Raw genomic sequence first — 27,662 nt, 5'->3', positions numbered from 1 at the left:
GATAAATGAACTTCATTTGAAATTTAACCACATCGGAAACTGCTCTAATATTCAGTTGGTCTGTCCGCCACTGATCAACTCCTGTGTCCAATCAGTAACATATGCAACCACCGAGAAAGAGGTTTAACAGAGAGGGAAAAGCCCGGTTGATTGGATTTGGTTATTGTTAACAAAATCATAATCGGAGTGATTTTTCAGGATTAATATTCCCCAAAACTGATGGAAGAATTTGCAGCTGTGGAAATATAGAGAATGCAGGGGTGACAGGATTCTCTATGTGTCAGCAGCAGTTACTGGTAACTGACCGGTGGATGGGGTTCTAGTATTCAACAGGAAATCGTTCATCGTGAGAGGAAAATGTTCTCAACAAAGGAATGAGCCTCGTTTCAGTTCCCTCCAGATTTCGTTTTTCGTTATGAAGATGGGGAGGAGAAATTAACTTTGACTGTTAAGAAAAAAATAGAGTGGGTGATGATTTGTTTGGTCCAGGATTAGGAAGATGTGAACAGAGGAACGGACGGAGACTGTTCTCCACTCAATCCTGTTCAGCTCATGACTGGTCTGTATTTGAACTTCATCCATCCATCGTGTTTTTATAATCCTTAAAATAATTGCGAAACAAACAAACAATCAAAAACTATCAGATGCAGTTCCTAAATGTTCGAATTGACCCCCAGGTTCTAAACAACTTTGCGGGATAGGGGTGCAGATTTGTACGGTCCTTTGTGTGAAGAAACCTTCCTCATATCACCCTTGATCGGTTAGTTCAAATTTTTGGTTAGGCCCTCTTGTCTTGTAGAAATGGAGATCGGAAGCTCAGCCCCAATTGCTCGCTCTCTCTCTTCTCACCATTCCCCTGAATTTTTCTGCTCTCTATAACTCTCGTTGGCCCTTGGGCTCCCTCCAGGACCTACTTGGTTCCAGAAATTAAATCACAGATCGGTCCCTTCATTTAAACCAATGACTGCGTCTTTAAGGAAGTTCTTCATCCCGATTTATCGAGTAATTTGATGGAACATACGAACAAAGAGCAGGGGTTGGCCAAGAGGTTTTCCGAAGTTGCAGGGATGGGGTCAGACTGAGAAACAATGCTTGACGATCGAGAATACAGGACAACGAGGCAGCGACAGATTGAGACAGATTAGACAGTGAGAAACAGTTTCTATTGGTGCAAAGCACCGGTTTTAAACGAACCAATGTGGACATGAGGATTCATCTTCCCTGGTGAGTGGTGAAGATCTGGAATGCACTGTCTGAAATATGTGGTAGAGGCAAAATAAAATCGGGGCGTTCATAGTGGAACTGGACAGCCACCTGAAGATAAAAGTTTACATGGCTATGGAGACAGGGCTGGGGACTGGGATAGCTGAGTTTCTGCTGAAGCATCTCAGGAGAGACAGAGAGCCGAATAGTCCCCTTCTCTGTTGTAGCTGTTCTATGTGTATGTGTGTGGGGTTCATTCAGGACCATGTTGTCTCTGGAACAGGGTTTGAGTGTGGAATTCATTATCCATCTGTCGGTCTCTGTAGATTCATTCTTTATCGCTTTGTCCCTGGGAGAGGATTTGTTTTCGGGATTAATCGTGGATCTGTCAGTTTCTGATGATGTGCCTGTGGGTATGATTCATTCTGTATCATTCTGTCCATTGAATACTGTGAGAGTATGCGATTCAATGTGTATCAGTCAGTCATGCCTGAGTTAATGATTCATTCTGGATCCCTCTGTCTTTTGTTCACAGTTTGAGTGTGGGACTCATTACGTGTCTGTCAGTCCCTGAGACACTTTGCAAATCTGGATTCATTCAACACAGAATATCCCTCACTGAAACTGGGCCATTTGTTCTAACAGGTAAACTGCCCGACAAGATCCTCCACCTAGAATACTTCATGTAACATTCTCTGTTTATCCCTGAAATTAATTCTCCCTCCTTTACTGATCTAGACTTCCCTTAAATGCAGTTTATCTAATCGTCTCAGTTGTTCCAGGCGATAGTTGGCCTGTAACTGCAGCCGATTCAATGGGAATAAATTAATTAATCGTGTTTCCTAAATTGTATTTCATATTTGCATTTCTATGTCTGCCCCATCACATCACATCACAAATTCCTCACATTGACCTGTTTCCGCGACACCGACAATGTGAGTTTCTACCGCTCTGTTGCGGCCAGTAGATGGCAGCACATTCTGATATAGTGAAGTTGACAACAGAGGAGACTTGTTCATGTTATTCGGCAAGGGGCAGTTGTAGAAATACTATGGATGGAGATGACCATTTCTTATATGTATTATGTAACAAGCAGTGGTTATCGTCTGGCCCTCGATACGAGGATGACATCCACTCAGGGCCGTGAGTTTCTGCCATGGGTCTTCATGAGAGTGAACAGGTCAATTCTCGGCCCACAGACCTTTGGACACATGGGGACAGGATGTCCCACGAGGTAGTGAGATCCAGAGTGCAGGATTTGCTTCCTGTTACTTCTTCTTAGCCGCCTTTCTGCCTCATCATGAAGACCTGGGGACTCACAGCGCGCTGCAGCTTGGGGGGCAGGTTTTGGTCATTTTGAATGGTGAGAAGCAAGTTCCTCGCAGTCATTAATATGAATGCTGCAGCGTTTGAATTAACGTTTCAGAGTGTCTTTGGAGCATTTTTTTGTCCTCCCCTGGAATGTTGTCCATTTGAGAGTTGAGGAAACAGGACTTGGCGGATGCGACGCTTTTCGATTATCCGGTCACAGTGCGCAGTCCATCCAAGTTAATTTTTCAGAAACAAAAACATAAGTACCTGAAAAAGCTCAGCAGGTCTGACAGCATCTGCGGAGGGGAATACAGTTAACGTTTCGAGTCCGAATGACTCTTTATCAGTTGAACAGTCATACGGACTCGAAACGTTAACTGTATTCCTCTCCGCAGATGCTGTCAGACCTGCTGAGTTATTCCAGGTAGTTTTGTTTTTGTTCTAGATTTCCAGCATCCGCAGTATTTTGCTTTTATCTTAATTTTTCAGGAGTTTGGCCTGAATGCTGGTGGAGCTGCCTTCAAGAACGACACTACAGTTTGTTCGGCAGTGTTCCCACGGAATCTGGAGGGTGCCGCGGAGACATTGCGGATGGAATTTATCTACCGCTCTTATGAGTTGCCGATGCGCAGTTAATTAGTATAACGTTGTATGCGACCCGTCAGCCTATGTCTTGTTTGTGAGAGCGAGACACATACTTATCTACTCTTCTCTGCTCCATTTTCCCTAAATTCAGCCTCCCAGAATCTTTCATAATTTTAAAGACCTGTATGAGACCAGCCTCCAGTCTTCATTCTTCAAGGGAAAAGGTAGACATCCTGAAAATCATGTCGTGTCTGTTTCCCACTTGTTTATTTTTTCATAGTCTATGGGCGTCTTTTGCAAGCCCAGCATTTGTTGATCATCTCACATTATCCTTGAAGTTACGAGTGAAGCAAATTACTGTTTGTCTGGAGTCACATGTAGGAGAGACAAGGGAAGGGCGGATGATTTCTTTCCGTAAAGGGCATTCGTGAACCGGTTGGGTTTTTGCTACAATCGATGATAGTTTCATAGCCGCCATTACTGAGCCGAGATTTTAATTCCAAATTTAGGAAATGTTTTAATTTAAATCTGCTCTGTTGGGATTTAAACCCGTGCCCGCAGAGATTAGTCTGGCACCTCTGTATTGTTAGTCCAGTGACAGCAGATTCAGCTAATGATCGAGCCGCTTCATGAGAAGATTGGAATTCTCCCAAAGCATTTTATTAAACCGATTGACGCATAGCTTTTGTTCCAGTTGGACACATCAATAATTTAACGAATGTGATCAGATAAACAAAATGAGTTAGAAATTAATGCATAAATTAACAAGAGCAGACATTTTGAGAAAGAGCCCTGCCATGTTAGGAAGGAAACGCAGAACCTTCAGCTGACGAGTGAGACCGCGGTTTGCAGAAAGTTAAACAGATTTCTACATAAAACGACCACGGCAGGACTCGAACCTGCAATCTTCTGATAACCTCACCAAGTACCATCGAAGTCAGACGCCTTATCCATTAGGCCACGCGGTCAAGTAATGTAATACTGGAACTGATGTTAGTGCCATGTAAATAAATATCGTGGCTGTATATTTTTCAGTTCGATTTTTGGATGATCCGCTGAATCCCAGATCCATGGCCTCAGGGTCTGAGTACGACTCTGTGTCTTTCGTTGGAAAATAAGGATTGGGAGATCGGGAACTCAGTTCCTATTGTCAGAACCCTCTCCTCATCATTCTCCTGTAGTGTTTTGAATCTCTCTCACTCTCTGCCTCGTGGCCTCCCCTCAACCGCTGCTAAATTCCAGAAAATAAACCACAGAACAGCCCCTTCATATAAACCACGAACAAAGGAAGCCGTTCTTCCCGAATTAATGAACAATTTGATCGCGGTTTCCGACATGTTAAGGCGACAGTGTCAGAGAGAGAAACTTCAGCGATGGCGGGAATTTTGGAATTGGGGGAGGGGGAAGGGTCTGGGGGCTTTGGGGCTCAGTCAAAAAACAAGTCGTTTCCGGAGTGAAATTAGGAAACATCTCTCTCAGCAAAGGGTCTTGGAATTTCAGAGATCCCATCGGGAAACAGCACTTTAATTTTAAATCTCAGTTTTATAGACTTGTATTCATCAAATATATGATGGATAAGCGAGAAACTGGGTATTTATCTGTCCCGGAACTTTGATCCTTGAAACATTATTGAAGACATTGAGTTATGCATTCACTGTAATCGAACCCAGGTTTCTTTGATGGAAAATAAGAATTCTACCCCTGAATCACCAATCCGCCCATCATGCTGAAATCAATTTATTTCCCTAACTACAAGATCACTGCACTAAAACAGAAAGCAAACTGAAAGTCACCTGAAGAAAAGAAAATAATTTAGGGACTGTGATGCTGTTACAGAATCGGCAACTTCGGGAATCTAATCCGAGTTTCCCACGCCCTAGAGACGCATTGTGCTCCTGAACCAGCAATGCACAGGTTTGGACGGATTTCATAACTTTTAAACTATTTCCTAATCTGATTATCAAAGTATCACTTCCCTTATCATTGATCTACAGTCCCTCATTGCTCAAATCCCACGTCTGGAATTCGGTATTTTTAATCACTCCACAGACAGAACTGTCAAGAGGGTTTAGAGAAAGTTAATAAAGATGAACTGTTCCCACTGCCTCAAGGGTCAGTGACCAACCAGGGCAGATTTTAATTCATTCGAAAAGGAACCAAAGATAACATGTGGAAAAGATTTTCTCGTAATAAATTCTTAGCATTTGGATTGTCTGCCTAATCGGCAGGCAAACCCATGACTGCTATCATCTGGAAGTGCAAAGGCAGCAGACACATGGGAACACCAACACGTGGAGGTTCCCCTCCAAGCCGCACATTATCCCGACTTTGAAATAGATCGCCATTCCTTCACTGTCACTGGTTCAAAATCCTGGAATTCCCTCTCCAACAGCACAGTGGGTGGATTTACACCACAGGGGCTGCAGCGGTTCAAGATAGCAGCTCACCTCCAGTTTCTGAAGGGCAATTGTGGATGGGCAATAAACGCTGGCCTAGCCAGCGACGCCCACAACCCATAAATAAATAAATCAGCCCCTACAATATTTTTGTTGTTGTTGTTATTTCTGTGTAGGTGTTTACCTGGATAAGGAAACAGGTTCTGATCAGCCCTTTGACAGACAGCCGAGATTGCGTCTATTAAGCCTGCGAGATCAGACTCTAACGTGTGCAGGGAATGAGGAAGAGCGAGAAGGAGGGAACACCCTGCGTTGGATAGGTTTTCTCTGAAAGAAAACAAAGGTTTGCTTTTCTTCAGCTGTTTTGACAACCACAAGATTTCACAACGACGCGTGACAACTACTGGAGAATTTCTCAAGTGTGTTCGGCATTGAGTCCTGTTTAGGTTTCCTTCTTTAAGGGGGAATATACTTACATTGGAAAGAGTTCAGATTTGCCCTGAGAAGGCGGTGGTGAGCTGCCTTCTTGAGCCACTGCTGGGAGTGTTGACATTGACTTTGGTCCTCAAGCCCTGGATTTATATTTGACTCTATAAACTTGCGGCTCAGAGGTGTGAATGTCACCAACCGAGACACCCTGTGTAGAAGTAATTTATCACGGTGAATAGCTGTTGTTGATTTGTTAGGAACTAAAAATAGAAAGATGACTGAGAACAAATGTTCAAAACAGCAAGATGAAGCATTTCAATAAATAACTCTGCAATGTTTGCAAAGAAAACAGCACTTTCACTGAATGAGTGGGAACGTGGTTTGATTTCATTGGGTTGAAACTGATTTCTATGTGAAATTACCATGAATCAATCTCAACATCAGCAACTTGCATAGATCAGCCAATGAATCCATGTCTCCCAAGTTCTCTATCAAGTGATTCTGGTGCCTGTCTTATACTATTGACAGAAGATTGAAGGTTGTTGAGTGCACTTGTCTGATAGCGAATTGCCATAGGAAGGTGGGATTAGAAAGGGCACCTGAGTGTCCTCGGGCTGGTATGGACAAAATGGGCCTAATGGCCTCCTTCTGTGCTGTAACTTTTCTATGGTTCTATTTCTATGAATGTTTTGTTCCAGGAAACTGCCACTTAGTCACATCCTGTCCCAGGAAATTGCAACACTTACTGCCGTGAGAACCCCACTTAGACACTTGCTGCTCACCAGTTGATCATAGTCTTCACTAACGTCCCTGATTCTATATGGGATCATTGAATCACAGAACATAATGAGAACATTCGGCCCGTCTGGACTCGGCTGTCCCTCTGAACGAGCTGCGTACCTGCTGCCACTCCACACCCTTTTCCCAGTAACACTGCTCATTTTTCTTTTCAGATCAGGAGCAAATTCCCTTTTGAAAACCTCAATTGTCCCTGCCTCCAGCACACTCTCAGACACTGCATTCAACATCCTAAACACAGGCTACAAGAGAAAAAAAAATTGTTATGTGGTAATTGCTTTTTTTGTAAATTAATTTAAATCTGTGTCCTCTTGTTCTGGATCATTCCATCAATGGAACGATTAAACCATATTTACCCTGTCCACACATCTCGTGATTTTGAATACCTCTATCAAATCTCCTCTCAAACTCCATCTCTTCAAGAAACACATTCCCAACTCCAATCATTCAATGTGAGTTAAGTTCCTCATGCCTGGAATCTGTCTTGTGATTTTTTTCTGCAATCTCACTAATGCTTTCACATCCTTGCTAAATTGTGATGCACAGGATTCGATATGATACTCCAGTTGAGGCCGAAGCAATGTTTTCTACAGGCTTCACATAACTTCATTGTTTTTTTGCTACATGCTGTATTGATGAAGCCCACGACGTTGTCTGTTTTACTGGTCATTCTCTCAACCTGTCCTGTGACGATAAATGATTTATGCACATATACACCCACATCCCTCTGTTCCCGCAATCCCTTTAGAATTGTAACCTTCATGTCGTGTTGCCTCTCCCTGTTCTTCCTACAAAAACGAATGACACCGGGTTAGTCTGCAATAAATTTCACCTGCCAACTGTCCGCCCATTCAATCCACATTTCTAGATCCCTTTGGAGTTCTACACTATCCTCCTCACAGTTCACAGTGCTTCTAAATTTTGTATCATCGGCAAATGTTGGAATTGTGAGCTTGCAACAAGATCTGGCTGATGAATTGCAGGAAGAGCAGGGGCCCTGACACTGGACACAAGAAATAGGAGAAGCAGTAGATCACATGGCCCATCGCGCCTACCCTGCCATTCGATGATATCATGGTTGACCTTGGGTCTCAACTCTATTTTTCCACCAGTTCCCGATACCCCACAAGTCCCCGAGAGACCTGGAGAGTTCCACAAGATAACTTTCTCCAGTCCAAAATGCAACAGTTCACCACAAATCTTTGGTTCCCGTCACTCAGCTCATTTCGTATCTGTGCTGCTATTGTCCCTTCTATTCAATGAGCTCTAACTTTCCTCAGAAGTCTTTTGTCCATCACTTTATCAAATGCCTTTTGCAAGTCCATGTAAATCACATCAAGGGCTTCACCCTCTTCAAAATGCTTTGCTGTTGCATCAAAAAAAAACTAATTGAAGTTAAATAACACGATTTGTTCTTACCAAATAGTTAGGAAGTAGAGAGTTTTAAGTAAGTTAGACTGGTATTTGCAATTGTTAGGATTGAGTTTTAGCTGTAAAGTTTAAGTTTGATTTGTATTTCTGTATGTGTGTTAAGAAAGGTCAAATGAGTTTTAGTTTCATTTTTAAAAGGTGCTTGCATCGCCAATCAGGCTTATGACTTAAGAAGTGAAGCAAACACATCAGTAGAAGAATTGGGCTGTTGCCTAGCAAGAGGGAGGCAGAGAGGCAGGTCCCTCCCACAGACACACACACAGAAGGAGAGAAACTGCAGTTTTGATTTGGAAGCTGCGGACCTCGGTTGGTTTTTGAAAGTTGCTGCCAAGAGAGACTGGAAAAGGGGGCAGATAGTTAGTCCCAAACGAAAGAAAAATCCCAAAATCCAGGGGAGTGGAAGAGGGGAAAGTCCAAAACAGACCTTCTGGTCAAAGGAAGGATGGGAACCTCAAACAGGTCCTGTTAATGAATTTAAGAGTGAGGGGCAGAGGGAATGGCTTCAAGCTTCAAGGTGAAAGGCACAAAAGCTGCAGAAAACAAATTTTAAGGGAGAACAGCTGGCAAGGGGCAAAAAGGGCCAAAGAGACAACTGAAGGTCTTTAAATCTTTGCCATGGGCACGTGAAGCAGTAGCGTACTGTTGACAGCTGAGTCGATGAGAGAGAGTGCATCGAAGATAGCTTGTATGCATGTGGTGACCCATGGGAGAGGAACATTGCAAGGATAGTTCGAAACCCTGGAGCTGAACTTTTGTGGAAGGCATCGGAGTGAAAGCATTGGTTTGGGAGAAGATGCCAAGGCGAAGTGTAGAGAGCAGAGATTGGAAATACTCGTGTGAAAGGCAGAGTGCAGTGAACCTGGTTGACTCACGGCTTGACAAGCTTCTGGGGGGAGTTGAGGAGAGATCCATAGCATCTGGTTAAGGTGGCATCTGTCACTTGGTTTCAGGGTCTGGTGTGCCTTACCACAGGGTGCCTATTGATACATGGCTTGTGTAATTACTGTGGAAATTAAAGAATAAAATAGATTTTGCAACTTGCGTTGTCCTTACAAACCTGTCTCCACCTGTAAAGTTGTAGTTGTGGGTGAAAGAGTATTGTAACATGATTCATCTTTTCTCGTTGAATGAATGTTTTAATTATTTTTTGCTAAAAGTTGATCAGCTGACTCCTGTGACTCTGTTCAGAAGCTACTTTCCACGTATTTAACCAAACAAATAAAAGTTAGGATCTATCAAGCTGGGTTCCACTCTGGGTTTAGGATTGTCCAGGGGTAATCTCAGCTGGGACTATAACATAATCCATGCTGGTTTTACTTATTAATGTGAATTTTCCCGAGGTAATTTTCATGTTGTCGGGAATTTTCCTTTCTGAAAGGTAGCTCACCACCCAGGTTAAACTGACTGCCCTGTAGTTTCTGGGCTTATCCTTACACATTTATTTGAACAAGGATGTTACAATAGCAATTCTCCACTCCGCTGTCACCACCGCGAGTCTAAGGAATATTGGAAAATTCTGGCCAGCGGCCCTGCAATTCCTGCTCTCCTGCCTCAGTATTCTGGATGCACCACGTCTGCGTCTGGTCCTAATCAACTTTAAGCACACACAGCCAATCAAATACCTTCTCCTGAAATTGTTTATTATCTTTACACTAAAATATCGATCGAGGTGAAACGGCTCACTTTCTGCTCAGTACAATTCCTAGAACACAAACAAAATATAATCAAATCAAATTCTCACTATGGGGCTCCCAGACCTGGCCGTATCAGAAAAGTTTACAATTCTCTCAGAGAATACAACAGCCGAATGCATTCATCCAGAAAATGGGATTGTCTAATTAGTGTGTTCGGGTAACATTACAGTGTGATTAAGTGGGCAATTGTTTTTTTTTCAAATTGCCTTCATTTCCTTCATGTGTGTTTCATCGATGAGTTCTCTGCAATGGTGGGTCCAGTTCTCAAACTGACCCCTGAGATAAGTAAACCGCCCTAGATAGACCGCAATGAGTTTTAGACAATGCACTGGGCGACTTACACGACAAATAACAACACGTGAGAGCTCGCCTGTGATTTGAAACATAGACCGCTCACATTCTCACTTATGAAACGTCCCATAGCGAGAATCACACGGCGAGACCAATAATATAACTGTATGTATATAACTCAGACAATATAGACATTCATTGGCACCCAAAAGATACCAGTCATTCTTTCAGAGCGCTCTAGGTAAAAGAGAACATTGAAGAAATACACCAGGCAGTGTCTAGGCCAGGCAGTATCCATGGAGCCGGCAAGAAAACTCAAGTTTCAGTTACACTCATTCTCTTATTAGGATAAATTAACCGTCCGATTACATGAGCAACAGTTTCTTCATTTACTCCACCTGTTTTGCAGTGATAATTTGGTTATAATGACTTCTCAGGTTCTAAAAACTCGCCCGGGTTTAAGTAAAACCCGCCTTTTCGCTCGTAAAAAAACATACATCACAAGTAGCAACACACGAGGGCTCGTCCAGGATTTGAACCCGGGACCTCTCGCACGATCAGTTAACGAAAATCCCGAAGCGAGAATCATACCTCTAGACCAACGAGCCTTCTACAGGTAAGCGAGATAATCGCTATGTGCATTCATTGTCCTCCAGAGTGCGTCAATCCTCCTTTCGGGTTTCTGTCGTAACACCAGAAAACAATTAAGAATTGCACCTCATGGCAGGCAGCAGCGTGGACAGTGAAAGGGTGTTCACGTTTCAGGTCGATGACATTTCATCAGAACTCAGCAATGCTAGAATTGTGATCAGTTTTACACTGTAACTCCTGACACCGAGCTGGAACAGGAACTCGGCACCCACTCAGTCTGCCGGTGCGTGCGCCGTTCCTCCCACCGCTGACGTCCTCGTTGTTCAGCCGTTGACGGTCGCCCACTTGCTGCCTCCCACTCACTCCCATGCTCCCGAATGCCAGGTGCACAGACCCCAGACCCTCGCCGCCTCGCTCGCTGCGCTACACTCCAACCCTTATGCCGCACCGCTCGCTACCCGACTACCAAGCCGCTCACCTCCCACTCGGCACCTTCCTCCTGACACCTGTCGCCGCCCATCTCACCACAAGAACTGAGGAGATGGTGACAAGCAGAACAACAAGTGAGGCGGTGAGTGGTAGGGAGCAGGCCGGAGAGCGGGAGGTTACTGAGGCGCCGAGCAGTCCGGCAAGCGAGACCGTGAGCAGGCCAGGGACAGCAGTGCCGAGAGAGGCACACAAGAACAATAACACGAAAATCAGGAGCAGTAACAGGCCATTCAGCCCCTCGAAGCAGCTCCAGCATGGCTGATCTGAATGTGGCCGCAACTCCACTTTCCTGTCTGCCCCCCATAATTCTTTACTCATTCCTTTGTCAAAAGTCTCTCCAACTCAGCCTTGAACATTTTCAATGACCCAGCCTCCACTGCTCTCTGGGGAAGAGAAATCCACAGATTAATGTCCCACTGAGAGAGAGAAAAAAACAAATTACCTTCTGTCAGTCTGAAATGGGAGAGCCCGAAATTTTTAAACTGAGTGACCTGATTGTAGAGTCCCCCACAAAAGGAAACATAGCCTCAGCAGCCACCCTGTCAAGTCCCCTCAGGATTTTATATCTTTCAATAAGACAACCTCCCATTCTTCAAACTCCAATGGGTATAGGCCCAACCTCCTCAACTTTTCCTCAAATGAAAACCCTTGCATTCCAGGGACCAGTCGACTGAATCTGCTCTGACCTGCAGTAATGCAATTATATCCTTTCTTAACTAAGGAGGCCAAGACTGTCCACAGTCCACCAGATGCTGTCTCACCAACTGTGTATGACTGTGGGGAAACTTCCAGAATTTTATATTCGATTCCTTCTGTAATAAAAGCCAAAGTTCTATTCGCCTTCTTAATCACTTGCTGCATCTCTATACTAACTTCTTGAGGCTCATGAACCAGGACCCCCAGAACCCTCTGCACTGTAGAGTTCTGCAGCATTTTTCCTGTCACATGATGTACTGCTTTTAAATTCTTCCTGCCAAAGTGGACAAGTTCACATTTTCCCAAGTTATTCTGCATCTGCGAATCACCCAACCAATTTCTATCGCTCTGTACACTCTATATGTCCTTCTTCTACAGTGAAGGCAGAAACAAAATACCCGTTCAACAGTTCTGCCAGTTCCTTGTTTTCCATTATTAATTCTCCAGTCTCACCATTTGTGGGACCAACATGCACTTAAAGAAATATTTTTAAACATTTATAGACTGAATTCCGACTCGGGAGTGGGCCAGCGAGCGGAACACAGCAAAAACAGTGTTCATTTCGGGCTGAGTTTGATCTGCACCATCTCCGCTGCTGAAAGTGACCTGGAGCGTCACTGGCTTTGACGTCACAGACACTGAAACTCCACGTGTGGAGCGCGTGCTCTCTGCTGTTCCGGTGTCAACAAACTCAGCCAAAAGGTCTTTCCCATGTGGACCAACGTGAGAACATCCCCGGAAGTTTACATTCACCCCTCCTGCCGTGGACTCTCCTCGAATGCCTCCGACCCGGAACTAGAGTCAGAAACTTGGGACAAATCCCAAACAATTAGCTTGCTAGATGCCCAGGAAAGGGTAAACAGTTTAACTTCTTGTCTATCACCTGGGTTACTGCGCAACCGAATACTCAGTCGCCCCGATCCGACCAGCTGACCTCTCCGCGGATCTCCTGACTGGCTCCCAACCTGTATGTTGACGCGGTCACGCACTTAAACCATCAGACCCACCTACGCACTCACCCACCAAACTCATTCACTCAGCCAGCTATCTACCTACACACGTCACTCACCTAACCATTCATTCAGTCACTAGCTCACCCAGTCAGTCATCTATTCGCTCACGCACAGTCAATGACTCGATATTTAAACTACCAGAATATGGCAGTTAATGTTGTAAAAAGGGGCCATGTACTTTCGTTCCATGACTCTGCCGCTGGGTTTAGATGTCCTACCACCTTCAATGATTTACGTACATAAACACCGAAGTCCCACTGCTTCTCCACCTCCCTTAGAGTTGTACCCTTCATTTTATATTGTTTTTCCAAGTTCTTCCTACCAAACCTCTCTCCATTGAACTTCATCTGCCACCTGTCTCCCCATTTCCACCAACTGGTCCAAGTCCATTTGAAGTTCTATACTCTCCACACTCTCCACAATGATTCCAAGCTTTGTATCCTCCGCAAACGTTGAAATTTTGTCCTGGGCACAAAGGTCATTGATAATTATCAGGAACAGCAAAGGTCAACAGCAAAGGTCCCAACCCTTTCGCCAGGCCGAAAAAAAATCCATTTACCACCAACCTCTGTTTCCTGCCATTCAGCCAATTGTGTATCCTTGTAGCGGCGAAGCGGCTCTCCTCCTGTTGCCACCTGTTTCACTATTCGGTGGCGAGTTATCTTCTGTGATGTGGTTCAGATTGGAAAGTGGGGTGTGACTGGATTCACCTGTACAGAAAGGGGTTGGTGACGGCAGTTTCCCATCTCCGATGAACCAGTTGCTGATTTGCTTTTATCCAAAAATCGACTCTAGTGGGATTCGAACCCACAACCTTTGAATCTCTTATACAACAGCAACTAGAAGTCCAACACGCTATCCGTTGCGCCACAGAGCCCAGGACATGATGTGCCCATTCCCTATTCCACATAAGGGAATTTCTGACATTGTAGAACAAAACGTTCAAACGGTCAGCAATTTCCTCCATTTGAACAATGACGACATTTCAAGAGCACTCATTGCCTGTGAATGTTTTGAACCTCCTGTGGTTGTGAAAAGAGCGATAGAAATTCGAGTGAAAGAGCAATTTCCTTCAAAAGGTCATATTCAGGTTGGAAAATAGGGCGACTGAATTGTTTTGCAGAGAAGGATGAAGTGATACATTTTGGTCGGAAGAACACGGGGAGAAAAGATAAAATAAAGTTTACAATTCCAAAGACGGTGCCGGAACAGCGGGAAATGATGGACATCTGCATAAATCATTGATGGAGGCAGTGCAGGTTGAAAGAATAGTTCATGAAACATACAATATCCTCGGCTTTATGAATGGGAGCGTAGATTACAAGAGCAAAGCGGTTGTTTTGAACTTGGGAAAGACAGTATTTCGGCCACAGCTGGAGTATTGCGCCCAGTTCCGGGTATCACACTTTAGGAAAGATGTGAATGCATTGGAGAGGAAGCAATAAAGTTTAACGAGAATATTTCGCAGCGAGGAACTTAAATTACCTCGATACATTTTAGCGGTAGGGGATATTTACCTTGGAGACGAGGAATTTGAGAGGAGATTTCTTAGAGTTCTTTGCAGTCCCGAGTCTTCTGGACAGAGGGTGGGTGATGATTTGGACATGGGCTGCTTCAGTATCGGCGGTGTTGAAAATGGTGCTGAACATTGAGCAATCATCAGCGAACCTTCCCAATTCTGCTGGAAGGAAGGTCAATGGTGAAGCAGCTGAAGATGGTTGGGCCTAGGACACCACACCGAGGAACTCTCGCAGTGACGTCCTGGAACTGGGATGATTGATCTCCACAACACAATCATCTTTTTTGTGCTGGGTATGACTCCAACCAGCAGAGAGCTCCCCACCCTCTGCCCCCCGCCCCCGATTCCCATTGTCTTCAGTTTTGCTGGGGATCCATAATGCCACACAGTCAAATGCTGCCTTGATGTCAAGGGCAGTCACTCTCACCTCACCTTTGGAGTTCAGTTTGCGTTGGAGGACGAGGGGAATCAGGTTGTTTTGTTTGCCCACCCAAGCTGAATGTTGGGCTTGAAGTGGCGATCAGATTCGGAGAGTATGGTGACAAACTTTCACTGAGTTTCAAGGTTGCAGATCAGACCTTGGCAGGATTGCTGCTATATTCCCAGGACGTGGTGATCTCATTCTTAGAGCAACACACTTACACTGAGGACAAGTTGCTCCATGTAAAATAAAATGGAGATGAGGGATGTCAGAATCTGTTCAACACTGATTCACTTTTATTAATTTCTGCATTCTAGAGTAACAAAGTGGTTTGTAACTGTAAAAAAGTAAATAATATTCAGTAGATTCAGTCCAATACCTCCACAGTTTCCACTATTACAGCCCTCAGCGTTTTCAGATGCATTCCATCTGGTCCCACTGACTTATCAACATTTAGCACAGCCAGACCTTCTCGTATCTCTTCTTTAACACGAGTTATCTGTTAAAGAAGTAATTTGTAAATTGCCGACGGAGGATTTGTGCCCTCTTATTGAAGAGGGTTTAAAGGAGAGGAGCGAAGCATTTGTGCTGAAGAAGTGGGATCAGTGAAAATAAAAGGAACAATAAGTGGAATGAAGGGGGCGGGCTGTTCATGGGCTGACTGGAGAATTTCATTAGGATTTATTGATTGGAGATTGGAAGGTCATTTTTTCCAAATCTTTAAGAAGATTAATGTTGAAGGAAGCCTGTCTTCATCTATAAGGAATCATCAGCTAAGTTTGTAAAAATAACTCGGATAGATAGGATTCAAAGAATTGGAGGGGTATCACGTTGTAATGTGGAATATAAGATCTTGGTGAGGGCTTTATGAAGAACATCAAGTCCTTGGAGAGCGTGCAGTGTCAATTTTCTGGAATGGGATCAGTGGTGAGGGATTCCATATGTGGATGGACTGAAAAATACAAACTGGAGATGCTGTTATCAGAGAGAATGTTAAGGGGAGATATTTAAGGTACAGATATTTAAGATTAGCCGATGTATTTAAAAGCAGCCAAAGTATTCATTTCTTATACACATTAAGCAATATTTTTCCCATTGATGGAATGTTTGAAAACCAATGATTAGATAAAAAATAAATCGTGGGGAAATGTTTCACACTGCTCCATTCCAAACAGTTCCTGACTTGACGTGATACATTTTTTTCTGCTTACTGGAGCCGCATTTCCAACATTGCACACCTGGCTGCACTTTCAGAACCTTCTTGCCAACTCTTCACGGCTGGAAAAAAGGATTCGAGACTATGACTTAAAGCTCGGATCGGCTCTGAGGGGATGTTAAGATGAGGGATTGTGAAACCATTGTGCTTTTCACACGTGGGTTCGAATCAAGTTATTGGATATTTTTAGTTATTGTTTCTTCCTGTTTGAGTAGGTTTCACATAAAAAAGGCCTGGAATCGGATGGTTGTCAATGTCTCACTGGAGATGACAAGTGACAAGTAACATTTGCGCCACACAAGTGTCAGGCAATAATCATCTCCAAGAAGTAAGAATCCAACTATTACCTTGATGTTCAATGGCATTACCATGACTGAATCCCCCACTATCAACATCCTGGGAGTTACCATTGACCAGAAACTGAACTGGAATAGCCATATAAATATTATGGCGTCAATAGCAGGTCAGAGGGTAGGGATTGTGCGACAAGTAACTCACGTCCAGGCTCCCCAAAGCCTGTCCACCATCTACAAGGCACAAGTCAGGAGTGTGATGGAATGCTCCCCACTTGCCTGGATGAGTGCAGCTCCCACACTACCCAAGAAGCTTTACACCGTCTAAGACAAAGCAACTCGCATGATGGAGACCACATCCAAAAACATTCATTCCCTCCACCACCGATGCACAGTAGCAGCAGTGTGTACCATGTTCAAGGTGCACTGCAGGAACTCAGCAAGACTCCTTCGACAGCACCATCTAGACCTTGGACCACTACCGTGTAGAAGGGCATGGTCAGCAGATAGATGGGAACACCACCACCTGGAAATTCACCTTCAAGCCATGAATTGGAAATATATTGCTGTTCCTTCAATATCGCTGGTAGAAATTCTAGAACTCCCTTCCTGACAGCACTGGGGACGTACCAACACCACATGGACTGCAGAGGTTCAAGAATGCAGGTCACCAACGTATTCTCAAGGGCAATTAGGGATGGACAATAATTGCTGTCCAAACCAGCGAAGGCCAAATACCTAGAATGATTTTTTTAAATGGAATATTTCTGACTTAATCAAAATTGATACTGAGCTATTACAGTCCTTTCCCCAGGTTTTATTGGAATGATGAACAAATAGGATTCAGGAAAGGGAGCAGGACTTTTCCTTCCCTTTCATTCTCCGGATTTACAGTGGCTGAAAGAGCAGCTGGAAAAGTTAATGGTGATGGAGCAGAAAAAAATAACATTGTCCTTGCGGAACACATTTAGTTTGACATTTTCTTGATAAGTTCAGTGAGTGAGCAAGTTTTAGCAAATGAGCTTTAAAGTGAAGGGCCATCTGATTAAACCTATAATATATAGAAAAGGTTGTTTATTTTTGTGGTGAGATTCTCGAAACTGTGCAGGAGCCGAGAGAGATGTACAGACATCACTAAAAGCTCGTGGACAGGAAGATAAAAAATAATATCTAAGAGTAATAGAATACGAAGTATTGGGAATCATATTACAGGTGTATAAAACCCTGTTTAGATCAATGCGTTCTGTTCCTGACAACAGACCTGAGGGATGTTAGATTGGCCTTGGAGTGGGGGCAGCAGAATTTCATCAGAGTGATACCAGATTCAAATGACGAGGACAGATTGTAAATACTAGTATTGTAGTACCGTGAATATCAGAGACTAAGGGGTGATCCAACTGAGATGGTTACGGTGCTTGAATGATTTGACAGGGTAGATAGAGAGAAACTGTTACAACTGGTGCGACGGGAGATGGGCGCCGGGGTTGGGTGTGGTGCCTTCAACAAGGGGGCTTAACCTTTAAGTTAGAATGAAGCCTTTCAAAGGTAATTTCAGGAAGTACGTCTTCACACAAAGGATGGTAAAAACTCCCTCCCCCAAACAACTGTAAACGCTGGGGGTCAACCGAAAAGTTCCAAACTGAAATCGATAGCACTTGTTTGTTAAGTGTTTTAAGGATTACGAAACAAAGAGGGATAAATGGAGCAAAAAGACAGACCAGTCATGAGTTCATTAAATGGTAGGACAAACTTGGGGGAAGATTACTTTACTTTTGTTCCTCCACCCCGAATTCATAAAGAAAAACTAAATCTGGAAGGAACTGAAATGAGGTGTTATCACTTGTTGGTCCTATTATTCTCTCAACATTGACAATCTCTAGTGCTGAGCTACAATTGCACACACAACTCGTCTCCCAGGAAACCCTGCAGGAAGAAAATTATCCTCTCCAACCTGCATTTCCCACATTTTACCAGCTGCCAATCCTTTGATCAGCATTTGGAAATTGAAATCGGTCTATTGCCCCACTTCCATGGTGATTTTGGGAATAGCAGGGGAGCAGAATTAGAAAGCAATTGTTTTCCTCTCTGTTAATATTCTCTCAATGTCGACATGCCTCATTCATTGGAAGGAGAATTGAGCTTGTTTTAATCCTGTGATGAACAAACCTGCTCCATGTTACAAGCATTTTCTGTGTTAATTTTTTAAATATCAGATGACAATTTTTCATTGAAACACAGTAAACTGCTCCCAGGTACTTTCATGAGCTTGTGAAACAAAACAATTCCAATTTCTGCACATAATGAAGCCAAGCCGGAGGAGACACCTGTTTCTCAATGATCAGATATTGGAGTTGATGAAGAATGTTTTCTGAAGATCAATGTGTCCTTTTGGAAATCTGGAATGGGTATGGTTTTCTATATTAAACTTTGACCTTTCCGTTAGTTCTTTATGTGCAGCTGTTTTTGGTGGTGTTATTGAGTCAGGGATGTTGGTCAGGGCAGCAAGAGAAATGACTGAGCTTCTTTAATAGCGCTGGGAAATCTTTCATCGCTTTAAAAACCTGCCACAAGTTATTGCTCAGGATTAGCCAGGAGTGGTACACCGAGGATATTCACTTATTGAAATCAATGCTTTTCACAAAAAGCATTCGTTCCTGTCAAGCAAGTATAACAGTTTCATAATATTTTTCTGGTTTATTGCGAAGTAATTTTATAGGGTAAGTATAGTTGGGTCTGTCTGTGTGTAATGTAATTACATTTGGACTCAAGTTTAAATCATCAAAAGAAGCTGGGTGCTTGACATGCTAATGAGTAAACATGGAACCTGGATTAGCATGTAAGGTGTGAAGGGAATTTGCATTTTTAGATAAATGAAGGGATATTTGGATTTCAACGGTATCTCAGTCTGTTTTCAACTAGCCAGATAAGCAAGGCTAAGGAACATGTTTATTTTTCCCAAAGGTTACTGGAAATAGTGGAGACATGGGAGTTTTTTTATATTGTGAAGAAGATACAATTTCATCGACATCCGGGTCTATAGAATTTATACATTAAGAAGGGAGAAACATATGTAAAGGAGAATGAAAGGTTATGTTGAAAAAGGCCATGTAAGATCTAACAGGAGTGTGATAAATGGCCTCAATGAAGCCTCCAGCATTTTTGCGTAAGTCTGCTGTCTAACTAAACGGGAGTTGAAGAAAAGCCATACGGCATTCCATTGTCCAGGATACTGTGTTAACTTGCTGAGTCTGCTTTAATTCTAAACTCTATTTCGGACCTTAAAGGGTGTGTAACTGAGGGGGTCAGGTTAATTAGTAACTTGAGGAGTTATTATAGCGCTATTTGTAGTCTTATGTATGTGCTTGACATCTTTTATTTTTAATAAGATATTAATTATTTTTAAAATTTCTAAATATCCTGGCAGGCATGTTGCTTCTGAATTCGGTGCACACATCTCATAATAAATATAAATTGCAAAACCGTTGTGACAACACGACCAACTATCCCTCTTGGATTTGGTCCATATCTTCTGCAACGTCATAACAGTCCCTCACACATTCTGATCAATTAACGCCTGTGCCCTTTATTGCTGATGGATTTCTTGTCATTTTGAGTCCCACCTGAGTTGAGTTAGAAGTCAGATTTCATGTTTTCTGGAGCAAAACTGAAACTGATTCAGGAAAAAAGAACAGACACTTTCTGTCAGAAAGGGGCAGCTAATTTCTGCACAGGAAACACTCACAAACAACAATGTGAACATGCTTTGGGATGATGATTGAGTGCTCGGGGGCATAACTCCATTGCTCGTGTGTCTTCGGCACAGCACAATGGGGTCACTTTGGATAAAATAAGAGGTTGGGCAGGGCCTTGGTTTATCATCATTATTTAAAGACAGCACCTACAATAGTGCAGCCCTCCCTCAATACTGTACTGGAGTGTCAACCTTCTTTGTCACACACAAATCCTGGCACGGGTTTTGGGGACATACACTTATCATTCAAGGCCAAATGCGACCAAATCAGCCCCACTGAAAGTTTGTAACAAATCGCCCAATCCACAGCTACAGGATTGGGGCGATTATGAGGTCATCCCCTGGCAGGTCACGTGACAGATGGGGCCACAATGCATCACCACCAGGTTTGTGACTTGAGTCAAACCCAAAATCCTGTCCCAATGACTTTTCAAATAAATCTGTCGTTTACTTGCCAACACAGCAGTAACACTTTCTGTCTAACCATGAGGAGAGCTAGGGAGGCATGTACAAAACTAAATCCTTTAATAAAATAGTTCAAAACTCATTTAGGCTGAAATCCTGTGAGGAAAAGTCAAGTTATTATTGAGAACTCCGCTCAGAGAGCTTCCTTGGACAGGAGAGAAATCAGGTGAAGAATCCGAGTAAATCGACACCAGCAAACAAGTTGACATCAAAACTGGATCAACTCCCGTGAAGATCAATGAGTAAAAGCTGAGAGCTCCGTGCACCATCCGTTCATCAAGTAGAGATATTGCCTGGGTAAAGCATTCTGTTCAGGACAGGATTTATTGAACTGAGTCGAATAGACGGGTCTTTGCACGACAAGTCAGTCATCTCTAGATTTTAATTTGAAAGCTTCCAGTTTGTTGCAAGATGGAATTCATATAAATTATAATTACAGTACAAATGAGTTGATAATTCAAACACAAACGTTGCTTTCAGGTAAATTAAGTGGGACAATGAAATTACAACCAAGAACTCAATTGACCTGGGAGCTCAAACACAGAAAAAGTTAATTGCAGAATGAAGAGTTTATAATGTGGATTTGTTGAAAGTGGAGATTAGGTGTAGACGGGGAATGAGTTGCTGTGTAAATTAAACCGAGAGACAACAGCAAAGATACAAGCAGGAAGGAGCAGAACATTCTAAATAACGAAAACTTTAATTAAACAGGCAGCTCATTTCAGTGTAATATCGGGACAGCTGAGAGCTGTTGACTACACATCCTGTGCTCTGTTAGAAATCCAAAAACAGGCTGATGATAGACGTCAGATTCATAATAAATTAGGGAACCAAGCAGAATACAGGAAGTACAGAGGAGAACTCAAAAAGTAAACTTGAACAGCAGAGAGAGTATATGAGAAAAGATTAGCAAGTAACACAAGGTAACACTGAAGGCCATTAACAACAAATGGCCAGTCACTGAAAGGGAGGCTGTGGAGGCAGAGGGGATGGCTGAAGCTCTACATGGCAGGAGAGATTAAATGACCAAAGAATTGGTGCTGCAAGGCAAAAGGGAGAGGTAAACGAACAAGTAACAAAAAACTGAGATGTGTCGAAAAGAGGTGCGAATGGAAAAATGAGGAGCAGCTGCCACCCGAAAGCAAATGCAACAGAAAAATGAGGTTAAAACCAAATGTGAAAAAAAGGAGTCAAAATGGGGACAGAAGTTACAGTTTGAAGAACATTAGAGATTTGAGCAGCTGCAGGTCATTCAGCCCTTCGAGCCTATTCTGCCATTAAACACGATCATGGATGATCTGATTGTGCCCTCAACCCCACTTTCCTGCCTGTCTCCCACAACCCTTGACTCCCTCATAGAATCTGCGCAACTCAGCCTTGAATATGTTCAATTATCGAGCCTGAACTGCTCTCTGGGGAATATAATTCAAAGGCCAATGATCCACTGAAAATAAATTACTCCTCATCTCCATCGTAAATAGGGGACCCATTATTTTATAAACTGTGTTCCCTAGTTCACACTGCAAGTGTAATCCTTAGCACAATTGGGTTTGTTTACTAAATGTTGTCCAATCGTGGAATTAGAGTGTGCAGTAATGAACTGCCTGGTGGAGTATATGGTAGGATTTTCCCTCATGGTTCACTGTGTGCACGTATACATGGGTTGTCAAAGACACAGAAAAGTGATGTTCCTTTACATCCTATCTCATCTCTGACTGATTCTTCACAACATGAGTTGGCCAAATGGCTGAGTGAGTTGCTACAAACAGTTCTGAGCGAGTTTTCCACATACACAGTGAAGGGATTCTTCTCCTTTGTGAAGTCCATACAGGACATGCATATTGATAGCAATGGCGTGTGCATGTGCTTGTTGCCTGTTTGACTTTGCTATCCTCTTGATTAATGTGCCACTCAAGGAAGCCATTCACATATGCACCATGTCATTATTTCATGATGATCAAGTCTCACTGCCATTGTCTGAAACTGTATTCAATGAACATATGAACTCAATAACTCATGCAGTTTATTTCAGTTTTAATGACACTGTGTATGCCCAAAGAAATGATGTTGCCATGGGACACCCTCTAGGCCCGGCTGTTGTAAACATCTTTGCCCATTTCCACGAGAAACGTATCTTCAATGAAATGACCCCTAAAATCCTATCTCTTTCCTTTTTCTGGTACACAAATTACGTGTTTTCTATTTCTGCATCTGCAGCTACATGTAAAACATTCCTGTGACACCTTAATAGGCTCTAACCTGCTCCATTCTCATTGAAATTGACCAGTCAAACGAGCCCTCTTTCCTCAATGTACTACTTGAGAAATCGGCCAATGCGTTCTCTACTACTGTCTACAGCTAGCCCACCGCCACTGTTGGGATTCCTACAGTTCCATGCGGTATAAGATAAGTCTTGTCGGCAAACTGATAGGTAGGGACCAGGCCATTTGCTAATCATGCATCATGATGCCAAAATCTGGCACTTCAAAGCTATCCTGCAGAATAATGGCTCCATCGATCAAATAATTGCTCACTGCCTATCACACAAACTCATCAATGGGCCTAAGCCCGTTCTGAAAAGTCTGTTCTGAAGAGTGGCCAGTCTACCTGACATAACCCTAGAATGGTTCAGGTATCTCAAAAACGTGAACAACTAATAAAGCTGCCCGTTTCACAATGCTACTATGCAGTAGCAACACGAGTGGCATTCTCCACTAACAGGATGCTGCTGTCAAGACTAAAAATACGTTCTGCCAACAACACAAATAACTAATGTTCTATATGAATTTCAGTGTCAGTGTGATGTGAGGTCTATGGACATTTGCCCCAATGAATGTTGGATCGTACCAAACAGCTTAGGCCTTCAGCTGTTCACAACAGGCAAAGTACTGAGCATACTCACCAAGATCCTGCTTGAAAAGCTCAGAACATAGTGTCCAACATTGGATGTGATTTCACAGAAGGACAATACTTACTGACCAATCCCGATTGTGCTAAGAATTACACGAACATCTGTTACAATCCCGGCTGATGGTAAAAGCGGATAAGTCAGCTCCCGGAGTGAAACCTGGCTTGATAGAACCCAACATGTGTAGGATGTGAGAAAAGATTCTGAAGAAATTCACAGGTATTTGCTCATGAACTTTGAACACAAAGAATAAAATATTGATCAAAACAAGAAAAACAAACTACCTTAACCAGACAAAACAGTCAGAAAGATCTCAATACAAACAAAAGAAGGTGATTCAATTTCCCAATATTCCTTTGCTCAGCAATATCTTTACAGATGGATAAACCAGCGAAGAGTTACCACGCGCTTGTCACAAAGGCTTCTTTCTTGGGGCTGGTACACGTGCAAATGTTTTCTTTTGGTGAATTCTTGAGCATTCACTTGATCCTTCTCAACCAAGACTTGTCTCACCCAAAATAACTGCACTTTATACTCACTGTTTCAGTAGCAACACCACCGAACTGATCACGACAATGAGTCCTATAACTGACCCTGCAGTTAACTATTGTCCCAGTAGCCTTGTACTTTTCTCTTCTCAAGAGCCTAAAAAATCCCTGCTTAACTCTTTGATGCACATTGAACTCGTCCCTCTCTTTCTCTGTCTCTGTGTCACTTGAACACTGTCGGTAGGCAGCAGCCCAGTTTTATTTTCTATTGTGTGTTTCTTTTTTCCCCAAAATCACTAAACATCTAACCCCTTTACTGACCTGTCAGCCAGGGATCCACCCAGGCTTCTAAGTCCCAAGGCTAATTTATAAAAAAACTTATGAAACTGGAACGACTCTACATTTCTGACACAAAAAATGCACACACATGTATCTATCTATACACATTATATGAATATATATATATACACACACACACTCATTAAAAATTGTACATAGTTCCTAACAACCAATTGAAGATTAACCATTCCCAGTTCCAACAAAATGTCATGACCTGAAGCCACTGGTACTTCCAGATCTGCTGTGTATTTCCAGCATTTCCTGTGTTTATTTCAGATTCCCAGCATCCAGAATATTTTGCTTTTATATTTCCATTGTATTATTGGTTGTTACTGTGGGATAAATTTTATATCTGCCTGGCTCTTGCACTGTGTCTGTCGGATATGAGGTGTACATGTTGGTCTCTAACAAACATGTGTGCCTATGGAAAAGGACTGCCTGTGCAGACAGTTCCTACCCTGATCCTTACAACTCCTCCCACACCAAGTGAGATCAGACAGATACAGGCCCCCTTGCACAGATACAGAAAGATGTCACACAGACACTAGCATTAGTCTAATTTTCGGCACCAAACCTTTGGAAATACGTGAAGGTTTTATGAAGAGTGCAGAAAGGGTTTACAAGAATGTTTGTAAGGATGAGGGGCTTTAGTTACATGGATAGATTGAAGAAGTTGTGGTTACTCTCCTTCGAAAAGAGAAAGCTGTGAGGAGATTTGGTAGAAGTGTTCAAAATAGTAAGTGTTCTAGACAGTGTAGATAATGATAAAATTATCCTGTGGGCAGTGGGCATCGATTTATGGTGGTTGGCAAAAGTACTAATGGAGGCATCAGGATTTTTTTTAATGCAGGAAACCATTAGGATCTGCAATTCACTGCCTGAGAGTATGCTAAAGACAGGAGAATTTGGGGTTGTCAAAAGGGAATTGCATAAGCACCTGAAGGGAAAAGGTTTGCCAGGCCGTGGTGAGAGGGCTGGGGATCAGAAGTAGCTGAGTGGCTCTGGTGGAGAACAACAGACACGAAGGGCCAAATGGCCTCTTGCTGTGCTGTAACTATTCTAAGCTTGTATGTATTTAAGTGTAGGATTCATTCTGTCTCACTATACCTCTGGCAAAGAATTTGAGTGTCTGATTCATTATGTATCTGTCAGTCTCTAGGGATGTGTGTGAGTGTATGATTCACTCTGTGTTGCTGTCTGTGGTGCACTATGAGTGTGAGATTCATTAAGTATCTGTCAGTCTCTGAGACACTTTGGAAATCGGTATTCATTCCACCCAGAATATACTTCATTGGGCCATCTGGTCTAATTGGTACATTATTCCACAAGATTCTCCACCCAGAATACTTCATGTACCATTATCTGCTGGTCCATGAAATCCATTCTCCCTTCTGTACTTACCTAGCTTTCCCTTAAATACAGCTGTGCTAATTTATTTAACTGCGCAAGACGACAACAAGTCCCACATTCTACAGATTCCATTAGAAATAAGTTTTATTGATTTTTTTATTGGATTTAATATTTACAACTCTATTCCGACCCTGTCACATCCCCTCACTACTTCCTCACATTGACCTGAATCTGCAACACCAACAGTTCATGTTAATTCCCTCCGCTCTTTTGCAGTTCACGGCTCTGGCCAGTAGAAGTCAGCACACTCTGCTAGGTCGAAGTTTACAGATCAGAGATGGACACAACAGGCAAGAATTGGTCACATTATATTAAGAGGGGAAGGGAAGGTCTTAGAATTACTAACGGTGGATATGACTTTTATTCTATTTTGCTATACAAGCAGTAATTATAATGTTGTGCTAAAGCCATCAACATGTTGTGTGTGAATGTGAGATACATTCTTATCAGCCCTTCTCTGATCCAACTTGTGAATGCGGGATTCATTCTGTGTCTGTTACTCACTGGTGCTGTGTGAAAGGCACGCTGGACCTGTCAGTCTTGGTTACTGTATGTGAGTGTGGATACATTCTCCGTGAAACTGTAGGTGAATGTTGCATTCATTCTGCATTTGTCGATACCTGGTACAATATATCTGTGTCATAGTCAGCCTGTATCTTGCATTTCCAGGGACTGCATGAGTGTTGGGTCACGCCATGAGCCTGACAGTGGAATGGGACATATGCAACGGATGTGTTCGATCAGTCACTTTCTGGCATTGAACGGGACTCAATCTGAATTTCTTAATGGTGATGGTGGTTTGTGAGTGTGCATGTGTTTCACTCTTTGCCAGTCAGTGCTACTGTATGTGAATGTGGAAACCATTCTGAATCTGAAGTCTCTTGCATTCCGTGGGAGTGTAGTTTTAGTCTGCATTTGTTATTCTCTGGAGCTGTGTTTGAGTTTGGCAGGCATTCTGGTCTGTCACTAGGGGAATAGGTGAGTGTACGGTTCATATTGCACATTTCATTCTCTGGCACTATAAAGAAATTGGGGCTGATTTTATATCTGAATGTCCCTGGTGTTGTATATGAGTATGGCAATCATATATATTTGTCAGGCTCTCCTAATGTGTGAGCCTGGGTTTAATTCTGGGTCTGTCGATGGCATTCTATGCCTGTTGTATTGTTATGTAGGTTGGAAATCACATGAATCTTTCAGTCCCTCATGCTGTTTGTGAGCATGAGATTCATTCTGTATCTGTCAGTGGGATTAATTCTGTATCTGTCAGTGTCTGCTACTGTATGAAATTGTGGGATTCAATTGGTATATTTCATTCACTGGTATTGTATGTGGAAGTGAATGAAATATACCAATTGAATCCCACAATTTCATACAGTAGCAGTCACACTCAGATACAGAATTAATCCCACTGACTGATACAGAATGAATCTTATGCTCACAAATAGCATGAGGGACTGAAATATACATATGATTCCGAACTTACATAACAATGTGCATGTGTGTGTGTGTCTGTGTATGTGCATGTAGACTTCCATTTGTTTCTGTCAGCACCTGTTATTCTCTGTGGCTCTTGGTCCCTTTCTACAATCTCTCAGTGGTATAATTCGTGTGTCAGAATAATTTGGTATCACGCACACTGAATTATTGTGAGTGAGTGCAGTAAGCAGTCTGTGTCTCTCAACATCCGGCACTGAACATGTGTTTAATAATTGCTCACTGGTACTCTGGGTGAGTAGAGGATTCATTGTGTAACCTTCAGTGTCTGGGACTGTTTGTAAGATTGGGTTAATTGTAAATAAATTTCCAGCACAGCCACAGGCCACTAATGTGGTCGGCTTAAGCAAACGATATGTGGGAGTTTTGGCCCAATGTTAAATCTGTCACTTTGAACATAATTGGGAAAGATAATGAATCCTTTAATC

At 42.8% G+C, this 27,662-nt stretch overlaps 1 protein-coding gene and 3 non-coding genes across 4 annotated transcripts in view; 1 reads left to right on the top strand and 3 right to left on the bottom strand.

Moving 5' to 3' along the window:
- Positions 1-27,662, top strand: part of LOC144670420 (histone H2B-like) — a 528,756-nt gene that overhangs the window by 179,802 nt on the left and 321,292 nt on the right. The gene's annotated exons all lie outside the window — the stretch shown is intronic.
- trnar-ucg (transfer RNA arginine (anticodon UCG)) lies at positions 3,978-4,067 on the bottom strand. The gene is given in 2 exon segments: positions 3,978-4,013; positions 4,031-4,067. It is a non-coding gene; the product is annotated as a tRNA-Arg (tRNA).
- trnap-cgg (transfer RNA proline (anticodon CGG)) lies at positions 10,657-10,746 on the bottom strand. Its single transcript is given in 2 exon segments — positions 10,657-10,692; positions 10,711-10,746. It is a non-coding gene; the product is annotated as a tRNA-Pro (tRNA).
- On the bottom strand, positions 13,714-13,804 carry trnar-ucu (transfer RNA arginine (anticodon UCU)). The gene is given in 2 exon segments: positions 13,714-13,749; positions 13,768-13,804. It is a non-coding gene; the product is annotated as a tRNA-Arg (tRNA).

The sequence above is a fragment of the Cetorhinus maximus genome, chromosome 31 (genome assembly GCF_964194155.1).
Source record: "Cetorhinus maximus chromosome 31, sCetMax3.hap1.1, whole genome shotgun sequence".
Classification (NCBI taxonomy): Eukaryota; Metazoa; Chordata; class Chondrichthyes; order Lamniformes; family Cetorhinidae; genus Cetorhinus; species Cetorhinus maximus.
This window is presented reverse-complemented; position numbering and strand designations above follow the sequence as displayed.